Source organism: Canis lupus, chromosome 3 (genome assembly GCF_003254725.2).
Source record: "Canis lupus dingo isolate Sandy chromosome 3, ASM325472v2, whole genome shotgun sequence".
In the NCBI taxonomy this organism is placed as follows: domain Eukaryota; kingdom Metazoa; phylum Chordata; class Mammalia; order Carnivora; family Canidae; genus Canis; species Canis lupus.
This window is the reverse complement of record NC_064245.1, coordinates 40,231,108-40,242,789: the sequence shown is the minus strand read 5'-3', so window position 1 is coordinate 40,242,789 and position 11,682 is coordinate 40,231,108. Positions and strand designations below refer to the sequence as shown.

Genomic DNA, 11,682 nt, shown 5'->3' with positions numbered 1-11,682 from the left:
TCTTTCAACATCAAGTTGGCATGATTGTTTTTAAAAATTTTTTTATTGAAGTTTATAATTAATATTCAGTGTAATATTAGTTTCAGGTGTTACAATATAATGATTCAACAATTTTATATATTCTCTGCTCATCATAAGTGTACTCTTAATCCTCTTTATCTATTTCACTCATCCTCCCACCCACTCCCCTCTGGCAACCACCAGTTTGTTCTCCATATTTAAGAATTTTTTTTTGTTTATCTCTTTTCTCATGACATATATATACATATATATATGTGTGTGTGTGTGTGTGTATGTATAACATGTTATATATACAACATATATATAACATATATATATAACAGATCTTACATATATAACATTTAATGGTGTGTCCAGTTCCCACTCCTCATTAGGACTTCAGTGAGGCTGCTATCCAAGAGCCTATTCACTTCTCTTTTGTTAGTGGTTCTTGATCATGAGCCTCTCTTTTGTTCCATAGCTAGCCTTTCCTTTATGGTTATCATTTATTGACTCCCTACTTTTGTAACTTACATCTAATTTGCATTGTCTCTATCTCTAAGTCTAACAGAGTAAGGTAGATATCAGTGTTGTTCTTCTAACTGTCAAATATCTTTTGGGCTCACTCTATGCGCTAGGGTTTTGTTTGTTTGTTTTTTTTCCATCTACCTCATTTAATTTTAATTATAGAGCTCTTACTTCCTAGTATATAAAACACTACACAGATCCATTCAATTCTAGCCATAACCTAAGTTGCTAGTCAAAAAGATGATTGATATAGCAACTTGCGGGTGATTTCTAATTTACTTTTGAATACAGCATGGCAGTTTATGGATAAGGGTAATGAATTTAGGTTTCTGTGGGTACTATGACTTTTGGTAGAAAAATAATGACCTTAAAGTTAAAAGTTACAGAAAAATTTCCCTCCCAGTCTTCAAAAGTTTTATTCTGGTTACTTTCCATTATACTATTGTATTTCACCCTTAATATTACCTAGGGTTTTAGCTGCTGGAGTCCTTTACCCAAACTATACCATCCTCACTTCTATACCATATAGATGTTTCTTCTATTTTTGGTAGTCCTGACCATGAGGATCTGGCATGGAGAATAGAGGGCAGGTGACCAGATGGCTTGAGTGCTTTCTATAGGCCATAACCAGTGCTATAAGCAGATGGGGACTCTGTGGCTTCCCCATCTGGGCATAGCTGAGACAGCAAGTACAACTTTATTTTGTTAGTAAAATTTTGGACATACTTAAATATACACACAAAGTATAACGAACACCCCTTATTGAATCTCAATAATCAATATCTCATCACCAATCTTGTTTCATCTTTCCTTCCTTCCTTTGAGTGGATTTGTCTGAAGCAAATCCCAGACTCAGGTCTTTTAATCAGTAAATGCTTCAGTGTGTATATCTAAAATATGAGGCTTTAAAAATAACCATACTATTACTATCAAACCTAAAAATATTAACTATAATGTCATATTATTATCAGTGGTTTTATTTTCTCCAAAACTTCATAATTCTTTTACAGTTGGTTTGTTTGAATCAGTATCCAAATAAAGTCCACACTTTGTATTGGTTGATGAGTCTCCTAGGCCTCTTTTAATGTATAATCTTTCCCTTACCCTTAATTTATCTGTTGAATATATCTGAATTATTCACCCTATAGAGTTAGTCATATTTTAGATTTTGCTGATTGCTTCCCTATGATGTCATTTAACATGCTCTTCCATCTGAAGTCTTCCCTGTAACATGGTAGATCTGATGACTCGATTATAAATATATTGGCTTTTGCGGGCAAGAATATTTCATGGGTGGTGCAGTGTACATAATGTCTGGTTCTCTTTTTCTGTACTACTGGAATTGATCAATGGGGTTTCAGATATTGTTAGCCTGACCCATTCATTTTAAAGTTCCCCATCAGCTTTTCACCATGGTTTTATCAGACATTGATGATCATCGGAGTTTGCAAAATGGTGATCTTCTACTTCTATCATTCACTTTTCACTTATTAGCTGGAATATATCTACAAAGAGAAATTTCCTTTTATCAACAACTTGACTACTCTAAGGTACATTTCATATAGGACACAGATGATAAATGTTTGATTCTTTCCCTTCGTTTACCAGTTTCAGAATAACGAATTGGCATTTTATCAGGCTGTAAAGGGAAAAGAGGTTTGGAGTTCTGTCTTGTTTTGTTTGTCTGCTTAGCATGATGAACTCATGGATTAAACATGTTTGATGTCACACTGATGTTTGTAACCACTAATTTTTTTTTGATGCTCATTTTGTACCATCTTTGGCCAATAGGAGCCTTCTTAATTTGGCTCCTGAATCCTTTTAGCCCAACCCTAATAGTCCACAGTCACTTCCTTGTTCTCAGACTTGACAAACTGCTCTAAGTTCCTTTCACACATTTCTTGTACCAGACTAGAATTCAGTCTTTTCTTCAAGGAGCCTGGTTTCTTCTGGTGGAAAATGAAATTCAGAGACCAAAATATGGGCATCAGTGGTGTTCATTGCTCCTTAGTTGGCCATTGTTTCTAGGCCTTTGCTAGTGAACAGAACTAGGAAATACCTTTTAAAAAGTATCATGGTTTATGCTATTTTCAAATCCAAGTTTAGGATTAAAAAAATTTTACCTTAAATCTTGATTCTTGACAAGATTAGCATAAAATTACTTATTTACTTCATCCAAATATATATATTAGGCTCAGAATATCAGTTCCAAAATATTTATAATATCATGATTAGTAGCAGTTAAGATTTCTTTGTAGTTATTTTTGTCCTTGGCATATATCCCAAAAGAAATGTTCAATCAACTTACTGTGTTTTAAAACCATTTGCAGTTATCTCCTTCTATGAATGGGCCACCAGCCCAAAACAAAGATTTATTTGTTCCAATTTGCTTTTCTATTTTTATAAATTACTTCATAAATGTTACTTTCACTCCATTTTATGCTTATGTAAAACATTTACATGGCTGCACAATCAAATATTAGAAACAGGGTACATTCAGAGAAGTCTAGTTATATATTAGCTGTAAAATTTTATTCATTTTTTAATATAATAATATATTCTGGAGATTATATGTAGCAATGTATAGAGACATTTCTCAACATTTACATAGTACTTTATTGAATGGAAGTACTACAGTTTATGCACGTAATTTATACAATCCCATTGGTGGACATTTGGGTTGTTTCCTGTCTTTTGCTATGAATAGCCTTGAATATATATATAAATTCTATATATTATATATGTTATATATATATATAAATTCTATATATTCAAGGCTATGTATTTTCATATTTTGGCACTATGTTTTTAGTATAGATTTATACAGAAGAGATTTCTGTGTCAAATGCTTACGTAATTTTGCTAATCTTTCCAAATTTCTTTCCATAGAGTTGTAGCACTTTTTTACTCTAACCAGCAATAAGTTTATTAGCACATTTTTGGATATTTGTCCCATAATAGGTAAGAAGTGATACTTGGTATAGTTTTCATTTACATTTGTCTTATTATTAAAGTCTGAGGGCCATTTGCATTTATTCTCTGACCTACTTGTTTATAGGTCTTGCCTGTTTTTGTATGAGATTGTTGGATTTTTTTTCTTCTTCTCTTTTTAGAATCTGATTTTCAGTTTGTCATTTTCCACATATTTATGGTGTTTTTGTTTAGTTTGTTTTGTTACATAGAAATTTTATTTACAAAAAAAAAAAGAAATTTTATTTACTTGCTGTCAGATTTATTAGACTTTTCCTTATTGCTTTTGGTTTTCAAGTCATAGTTTAGTAGTTTTCCCTATTTTCTGAATTTTCAGGAATTCATCCATTTTTTCTATTTTTTATATGATTTATTCTATTATTATTCCATATTATTAAATATCTCATTTAATTTCTGAACTATTGGAATGTTTCTTGGTATACACAGTGAGAGATAAATTCAGTTTTCTTTTTCCCTACAGCTGTGTAGCCACCCAACACCACTTATCTTAAAAGTCTATCTTTTGGGGATCCCTGGATGGCTCAGTGGTTTAGCACCCGCCTTCAGCCCAGGGCATGATCCTGGAGACCCGGGATCGAGTCCCACATCGGGCCCCCAGCATGGAGCCTGCTTCTCTCTCTGCCTGTGTCTCTGCCTCTCTCTCTGTGTGTGTGTGTCTCTCATGAATAAGTAAATAAAATCTTTAAATAAAAAAAAAAGTCTATCTTTTGAGGTGCCTCCTTTGGTATATACTAAATTTCTATAAGTAATTGAGCCTACTATTGGATTTTTTTTTTTTTTACTATTGGATTTTTTATTCAGTTCTATCACTCTATCAATTTACTTATTCTACATTTTTTTTCAAGTGATAAAGACTTTGTAATACATTTTAATATTGGGTAAAGCTAGTTTCTCCACATTACTTTTTTCAAGGTTATCCTGGCTATTTCTGCTTGAACTTTTGAGTCAACTTGTCTAGCTTCAGAAAAAAATTAGAATTATGTTAAATTCATAAATTATGTTCAGGTGAACTGAACTGATATCTTTTGATGTTCAGTCTATCTATGAATGTGGTCTATCTCCCCATTTCTTTTGTGTCTCTCACAAAAATTTTATATTTTTCGTGAGGACATCTGGACATTTCTCATGAAGTTCATTGTGGCAGTTTTCTTTTACTCTTTATCATGAATGAAATCTCTTTCATTGTGCTTTCAAATGGCTTTTCTTTCTAGATATGTAGGCCATTGCTCTTGCTTATTGATTTTACTTTTGAATTTTGTTATTGTTTATGTTAGTTTTTCCATAGATTCTTTTGGGTCTTCCCAGTGTATTATCATATTATCTATAAACAGTTATCTTTTTTGTTATTGTTTCTTTTCAAATTATTCTGCTTCTAAATATTTCCTTATTTCATTGTTTTCACAAACATATAGTATTGGTGGTTGTGGACATCTTTGTCTTGGCTCTGACTTCAATGAGAAAGTATTTTTAGTATGAATGAGTGCTGCATTTCTCAAATGTCTTTTCTGCATCTTTGGAGACTATCACATGATTTTTATCCTTAGCTCTATGAATATGATAGATTAGATAGAATTCCTGGATTTCCTGTATTGAACCACACTGACATTCCTGGAATAAACTCTATTTGCTCATTATGTACTACCTTTGGATTCTGTTTGCTTAGATTTTTCTTTAACATTTTCATATCAATATTAGTGAGATTGGTTTGTAGTTTTAATTTTTTATAAAATCTTATCAGATTTTCAAATTGATGATATTCTTGGCAATAATTGGAACTCTTCCCTCTATTTCTATGCTATAAAATAGTTTAAGTAACACAGGAAATATCTGATTTTTAAAGGTTTGCTAGAATTGTCCTGAGAAATGATTTGGGCTTAATGCTGTTTTTTGGGTGCTGAGGGAGGGCTCTAACTGCTTTCTCTATTACTTCTATGATAATTGGTCTATTCCAACTTTCTGAAGAAAAGGGGCCATTTCTAGTGAGTTATGACCTGCAGAAATTGAAGAAAGAAATGCAAATATTCTTTGTAGCTCAGGGACCGTGGATACTGGTCTTACTGGCATATTACTTTGTTTCTATGATTTAAATACTTAAAAAGAAGAAATAGTTCTCCCAACTTGCATTAAATCTTTTTGGAGTCTGAATGTCATTGATATGTTGTGAAACAGGTAGCATTCTCTAAAATCTTTCTTTCCTTGGAACAAAATTTTGTATGAATACATTGGTATGTACACATCACAGTAGAGCTGGGGACTCCAAGCCACCAACTGCATATTTAAATTTCATGTCAATGCAGAAGTTAGGTAAATATGTAAAGGTTCAATTTGGGTCACTAAAAATGACTTGTTTTGGACTCTGCTTGGCATTTGCCAAGTGGGGATGGATTAATTTAATTTGGGGTTCGTAATTTTGTACTGAGAGGAACTTCAGAGATTTTAACTGCCATCTCTCTGTTTCACTCTTAAGAAATCATAATTCTCCACTCTTATTCCTCTTTTGCTTTTTCTCTAGATAATATTTTCCACTAGAACTTTGGGGAACGAAGCAGATGCATTTGGATTCTTTTGTCCAAACTAATGACTTGTTTCTGGACAGAAAAATGTTACCATCAACAGGATTTTTTAAAAAATATTATACAGTGTTTGGTTCAGGCCAGCAGTGTGGGATGGGGATTTAGTCTCTGGGTTTGCCAAGATGTTTATGCAGCGGGAATGTTACTTATGTAAGCCTGGAAGTGCTCTTCATGTACTCGCCTCCCTCTCCCATTTCAGCTTTTTTTCATTAAGAAGTTGATCTTCCTTTCATGATACCACATTAAATGGCTAAAAAGAAAAGAAAAGAAATTGTTTACTGTACAAAATAACCTAAGTGTCCACAAAACATCCATTTAGTTAAAGGAACCACAAGAATATCTGGAAAACTGGGCTGTGAATTTTTTTTATCCTTTTGGTTTGGCCCCTCACTCACTTCCTGCTGCTCCCCAGAAGTGATCAAACTCAGATTTGGGGAAAGAAATAAAATATTTTTTAAAATGAGTGAATAAACAAACAAATGAAATACATTCTTTTACATTTTTCTGGGACTGAAGATAAATTTCCATGTAACAGAGAAGTGAAAAAGTGAGGGGAAATCATAAATGCTAGATGTCAATAACACATATTATAAATAAAACCTGTACTTAACAATTGTGAGAAACTAATACAGTGTAGGATTAGAACTAATGTTGACACAGGTAAGTAAATATCTACATGCTTATATAAGCAACCAATAGAACTTATTGAAAGCAAATAGGACATTTGGGGGTGAAAACAGAGATGACCGTGAAAAGTCATGAGGCAATACTCCCAACCCTCCCTGCTTACCTCATCCTCTCGCTTTTCTGTGTATGCTGCCCTATGAGTCAGTCGAGATGATAAACTTAAATGATTTTAAGCAGATGTGTGTCAACATTCCTCGATAAAAGCATGCCAGAATCCCATACCAGTCTGTACCAGCACCCAACCCTCAGCAAAACAACGGTCCCTCAACCAAAGTGGTAACAATTCCAGGTTACACTCACCAGGGGGACCTCTGTGACATCAATAGCTCAGGGTGGGGATATTCTTCACAGAGGAGTCTCTGAGCCTGGGTTTTGAAGCATGGGTTGGAGTTTACTTTCTGTCTATGGCTTTGTGAACTTCCTGGGTAAGTGTTGGAGCCATGGCTCTACACCAACATGGTTTTCATATGGAGAGCAATGAGGCTGAGGCCACCGTTCTGAGATGTGACCAGTCTTTCAGTGCTAATTGTTGAAAAAGAGATGGAGCCTTCACCTGGAAATATCAAGGTGGCAGGGATGGAGATCGTTGCTACTGTCTTTTCATAAATTCCTCCAACTAATATATGTAGAACAGCCAGATATTGGCAGAGCTGCCACATACAGCTAAGAAGGTTGCACACTACACAAGCATGACCTATCCAAGGAGCACCATTCTCATTGTAGATATCATAGATTGTCATGTTTCTTGTGCCAATTTTCTAGAGAATAATATGAAAGTATCTTGAGTAAGGGATGCATTTTTTCCAAGTTACACAAAAGTGTTATCTGTGCTTAAGGAACTGAGAAGATGGTTCTAGATGGTGAGAATCCAAAGCTGCAAGGGACAGCATGATTCTAGGTTTTGCTGTATGTGTACTAGAGTGGAGGAGGCTAAAATGGTGAGGACCTAGGAAAGATAAAGGTTCTAGCACTTAGGAGCATGACCCTAAAGCAAGCCTTAGCATATTGGCCATACTGGCTACAGAGATGTGGTCCAACACAAACACAATTGTGGCTCTATTATGAGCCACAAATGTAAGCTACGTGTCTCATTTCAAATTTTCTAGTAGCTACATTTTAAAAAGTAAAAAGAAACAGGTAAGATTAATTTTAATAACTTATTAATCTAATATATCTAAAGTATTATCATTCAATATATATCATCAATATAAAAATGATTAATGAAGTATTTTATGTTCTTTTATTGTACTCAGTCTTTGAAAGCCACTGCAGATTTTATACTTTCAGCACATCTCAATTAGGAATAACCACATTTCATTTCAAAGACTCAGTAGCTTCCTGTGGCTAGTGGCTCCCATATTGGACAGGAAAGCTCTAGAATCTTGCCGGTTATCATTTGGATTCTCTGAGCTGAGAGTAAGGCCTCCCTCTGGAGCAGCTGAGCCTGGGCTTGGGTCTCTGAAGGAACAGAAGGAACAGACAGGCTTTGGGGGTTCCAGGGCAGCAGCACAAGTGGGCAGGAGCCCATGCCCACCCCAGCACCACTCTCCCCACCACTCTTCCCTCAACTCAGAGTCTTGGGTATATTGGAGTCAGTATTCTGGTGAGACATAGGCGGATAGACCCGGGGTTGTTCCCATTTGAGGAAGGAACTACTACAGATCATTCTGCAGGGAGCCACATAAGTGAGCAAGTTCAGAGAGGCGGGAAGCCGCAGGACTGGGTGGCCTCCCTCCAAAACACTAATGATGATTGTGGTCACAGTCACCACGACCATGTCCCAGGCGTGGTGCTTGCGCTGGATCTGATCTCCACAGCGTGCACCCGCTCTGTGGGAGGTAGGGATTAACACCCCATTTCGTAAGGAAGAAACTGAGACTCAGAAATGCTAGTGCCTTGCCTGGCACCTCATGGCCCGGGCAGCGAAGCCATTGATGCCTCCACAAAGCCTTCTGCTTCTTCCCGGTTACCAGCTACTTGACGCAGATGGCATTGCCATCTACAGTGTCCAAAACTTTGACCAAATCTGCCAGTCAGGCTCACTTCAGTGACTGTCATCCCACAGAGCCTAGCCTCATTACCAATAGCCTGCAAAGATAAACTAGCACCTAGGCTTAGATTGTGGCCGTTTCCCTCTTCATCCCCACCTTTATCATGATAGCCTGAAAGAGAAGAGCACTTGGAATCTGTTTCCATTCATCACAGGGTTCTCTTGGGTCACCTGGGGCAGCAGTGAAGTAGAAGGTACTTTGGCCCCCACCAGGTGTGGGTCAGATGAAGGAAGAAGAGAGGAAGGTATGGGGGGCGGTGCGTGCATGGGAGAAAGAGAGAGACAGTCAGTGTCTGAGTCTGTGCATGGTGACAACTTGGCCAGGGCCACATGGACTGGGGCTTCAAGGAGATGCTTGATGGAATGGGTTTCTGATTTCAGCAAGAGATCAAGAAAAAAAAGACAATGCAGGAAAGCCATAGTTACCCTGGAAAGCTCTGCTATGTCTTTTCTTGGATTTAAATGATAATAAAAGAAAGATCTGCATGACGAAAATTACGAACTACTGATCAAAGAAGACATAAATAAATGGAGAAACATCTGTGTTCATGGATTGGAAGGCTCTGCATAGTAAAGATGTCATTTTTTACCCAAACTGATAACCATTTCAGCAGGATGCCAATCAAAATCACCACAGGTTTTTTGCAGACCCAGAGAAGCTGGTTCTAAAATTCACATGGAAAGGGAGACTCTAGGGATCCCTGGGTGGCGCAGCGGTTTGGCGCTGCCTTTGGCCCAGGGCGCGATCCTGAGGACCTGGGATCGAGTCCCACGTCGGGCTCCCGGTGCATGGAGCCTGCTTCTCCCTCTGCCTGTGTCTCTGCCTCTCTCTCTCTCTCTTTGTGTGTGTGTGACTATCAGAAATAAATAAAAATTAAAAAGGAAAGGGAGACTCTAGAATAAACAATCTTGACAAAGAAGAATGACATGAGTGACATCACATGCCTGATACTAAGGTTTTGCATAGAATGACTAAAATCAAGACAGTATGGTATTGGCCAAGGGAATGACATGTAGACCCTAGAACAGAATGGAGGCCCCAAGGCTTGGAATCCCATGAGTTCTAGAGTCTCTCCTCTCTCCTTCTCCCTGGGGAGGTCTAACGCTGGTATGGGGCAGAGGTCATCTGGATGGCATGCCGGCTTCCCTATGCACATCCTCTCTGAGTTGTGACACTCCTCTCTCCCTCGTTGGGCCTAAGCCTCTATCCACCCTGCAAAAGGGCCAGGCCTATCTCCTCTCTCTTGACCTCTTAGCCACCTCCACACCCTTCTGTGGAGTCTTGGGTAATCTGGTGCTGCTCCCAGGGCTGCTCTGGCTCTGGAGAGGGCAGATACCCCTGTCCCAACCTCCTCCACCACTATGTCCCTCTAGATGGCCATCAGAGGGGCCTCATTCCACCAGCCAGGCCAAGAATGAAAGCTGTGGTGCTCAGAGCCCCAGATAGGAGGTGGGGCAAAGCGCCTCTGACTTGACACCCTTCAACCCCATGAGAGGTGTCTTTCCCTGAATCCAGGAGAATGGGGTGAGTCTTCCCACAATCTAGGGATGTTCCTGAGGCCATTCAGCCAGTGGGAAGCCCCTGTGATGTCATCCTACAACTCCCTCCTCTTCTGGGGTAAAACCTATACATCGAGTCTTTCTTGAGCAGCCCTGCATACCTTTGTGCTCTTAAAGTTACTGCTCTGCATGTGCCTCTTGAGATCAGAGTTTGCACAGTGAAACCTCCACTCCTGAGTCTCAGAATATGTTTCCAGGTCCTTCTTCCCTGGCACAATCAGCCTCAGCCTTGAGGTCAGGCTTGAAGGAGCAAAGAGGAATGGCAGAGGAAGAGAACCACCTGCCATGTCTGCTCATTCTCTTCTGATTTGGTAGGTGACCCTTCCCTGCACCTCCCTGAGAACAGGAGGACAAGTTCAGCTCCAGAAAAGGGACAGAGTGGGAACAAGTGATCTCACCAATGGTTGCAGCTAAAAGGCTGTGCCCCTGGGGCCAGGAGGAGCGTAGGGCACTCTGAGAGTGCATGGCCATACCTACTGCTGGCCCAGAGTGCCACAGAGAGCTCCTGGAGAAAGCCCTTTGGCGTTGAGGTATAAAAGATGAGCAGGACCTGATGAGGTGCTCAGGGGAGAAGATCTTTCAGGCAGAGGGCCCCAGCCTGACCAAAGGCCTGACCAAAGGCCCCAGAGCCTGACCAAAGGCCCCAGAGCAAGAAAGAAGAGCTGACAGCTGGCAGGTGGGGCCGAGGAAGCAGGATGGAGGTGTGGGAGAGGCTGGGGGACCAGCAGGACCCGCTGCAGCCTGGGACAGGGCCTTGGTCCTTACTTCAGTTTGTTTTCTGTCTCATTCCCTGAACTTGAGGTGAAGGGTAGAGGGTCTGAGGCACTTGGCTCAAAGTCCCTCTATCACCTCCAACTCCCCATGACTCACACATGGCACAGGGTAGGTGCTCAGCCAATGCCAAGCCGCCATGGCTTGGATGTGAAGCCCTTTTCATCTTGCTAATGAGGAAGTAAAGGCCCTGGGTGCGGGGTGGGGGGGAGGTCAGAGTGCATCTAGCCCTGTTCTTACCTTTCCTGATAACAGCTTCCCACTCTTCCTTTGGGTGCCAGCCCGCATTACTATTCTAGTCCATCATGTGGTTTTGTGGTCTGGCACGCCACCTGTACTCCAGAGGAAGGATGTGACTGAGGCCAAAACAGTTAGCACGGTGCACCTCCTGGCCATCATGACTGGTTCAGGGATGAACACATGGACCAATTCAGGCAGCCTCAAGATCATGATGTAGCCCTGGAACTGCTAGGAGACTCTTCCTTGGAATAATCTACCTGAAAGTGAAGCCAAGCCAAAGGA

General features: G+C 39.4%; 1 long non-coding RNA gene across 1 annotated transcript; it reads right to left on the bottom strand.

Moving 5' to 3' along the window:
• Positions 1-6,122: 6,122 nt before the first annotated feature.
• Positions 6,123-7,062, bottom strand: LOC112653777 (uncharacterized). Its single transcript, XR_003132517.3, has 2 exons — positions 6,883-7,062; positions 6,123-6,342 (listed from the first exon to the last, which is right to left on the bottom strand). It is a non-coding gene; the product is annotated as an uncharacterized LOC112653777 (long non-coding RNA).
• Positions 7,063-11,682: the final 4,620 nt, after the last annotated feature.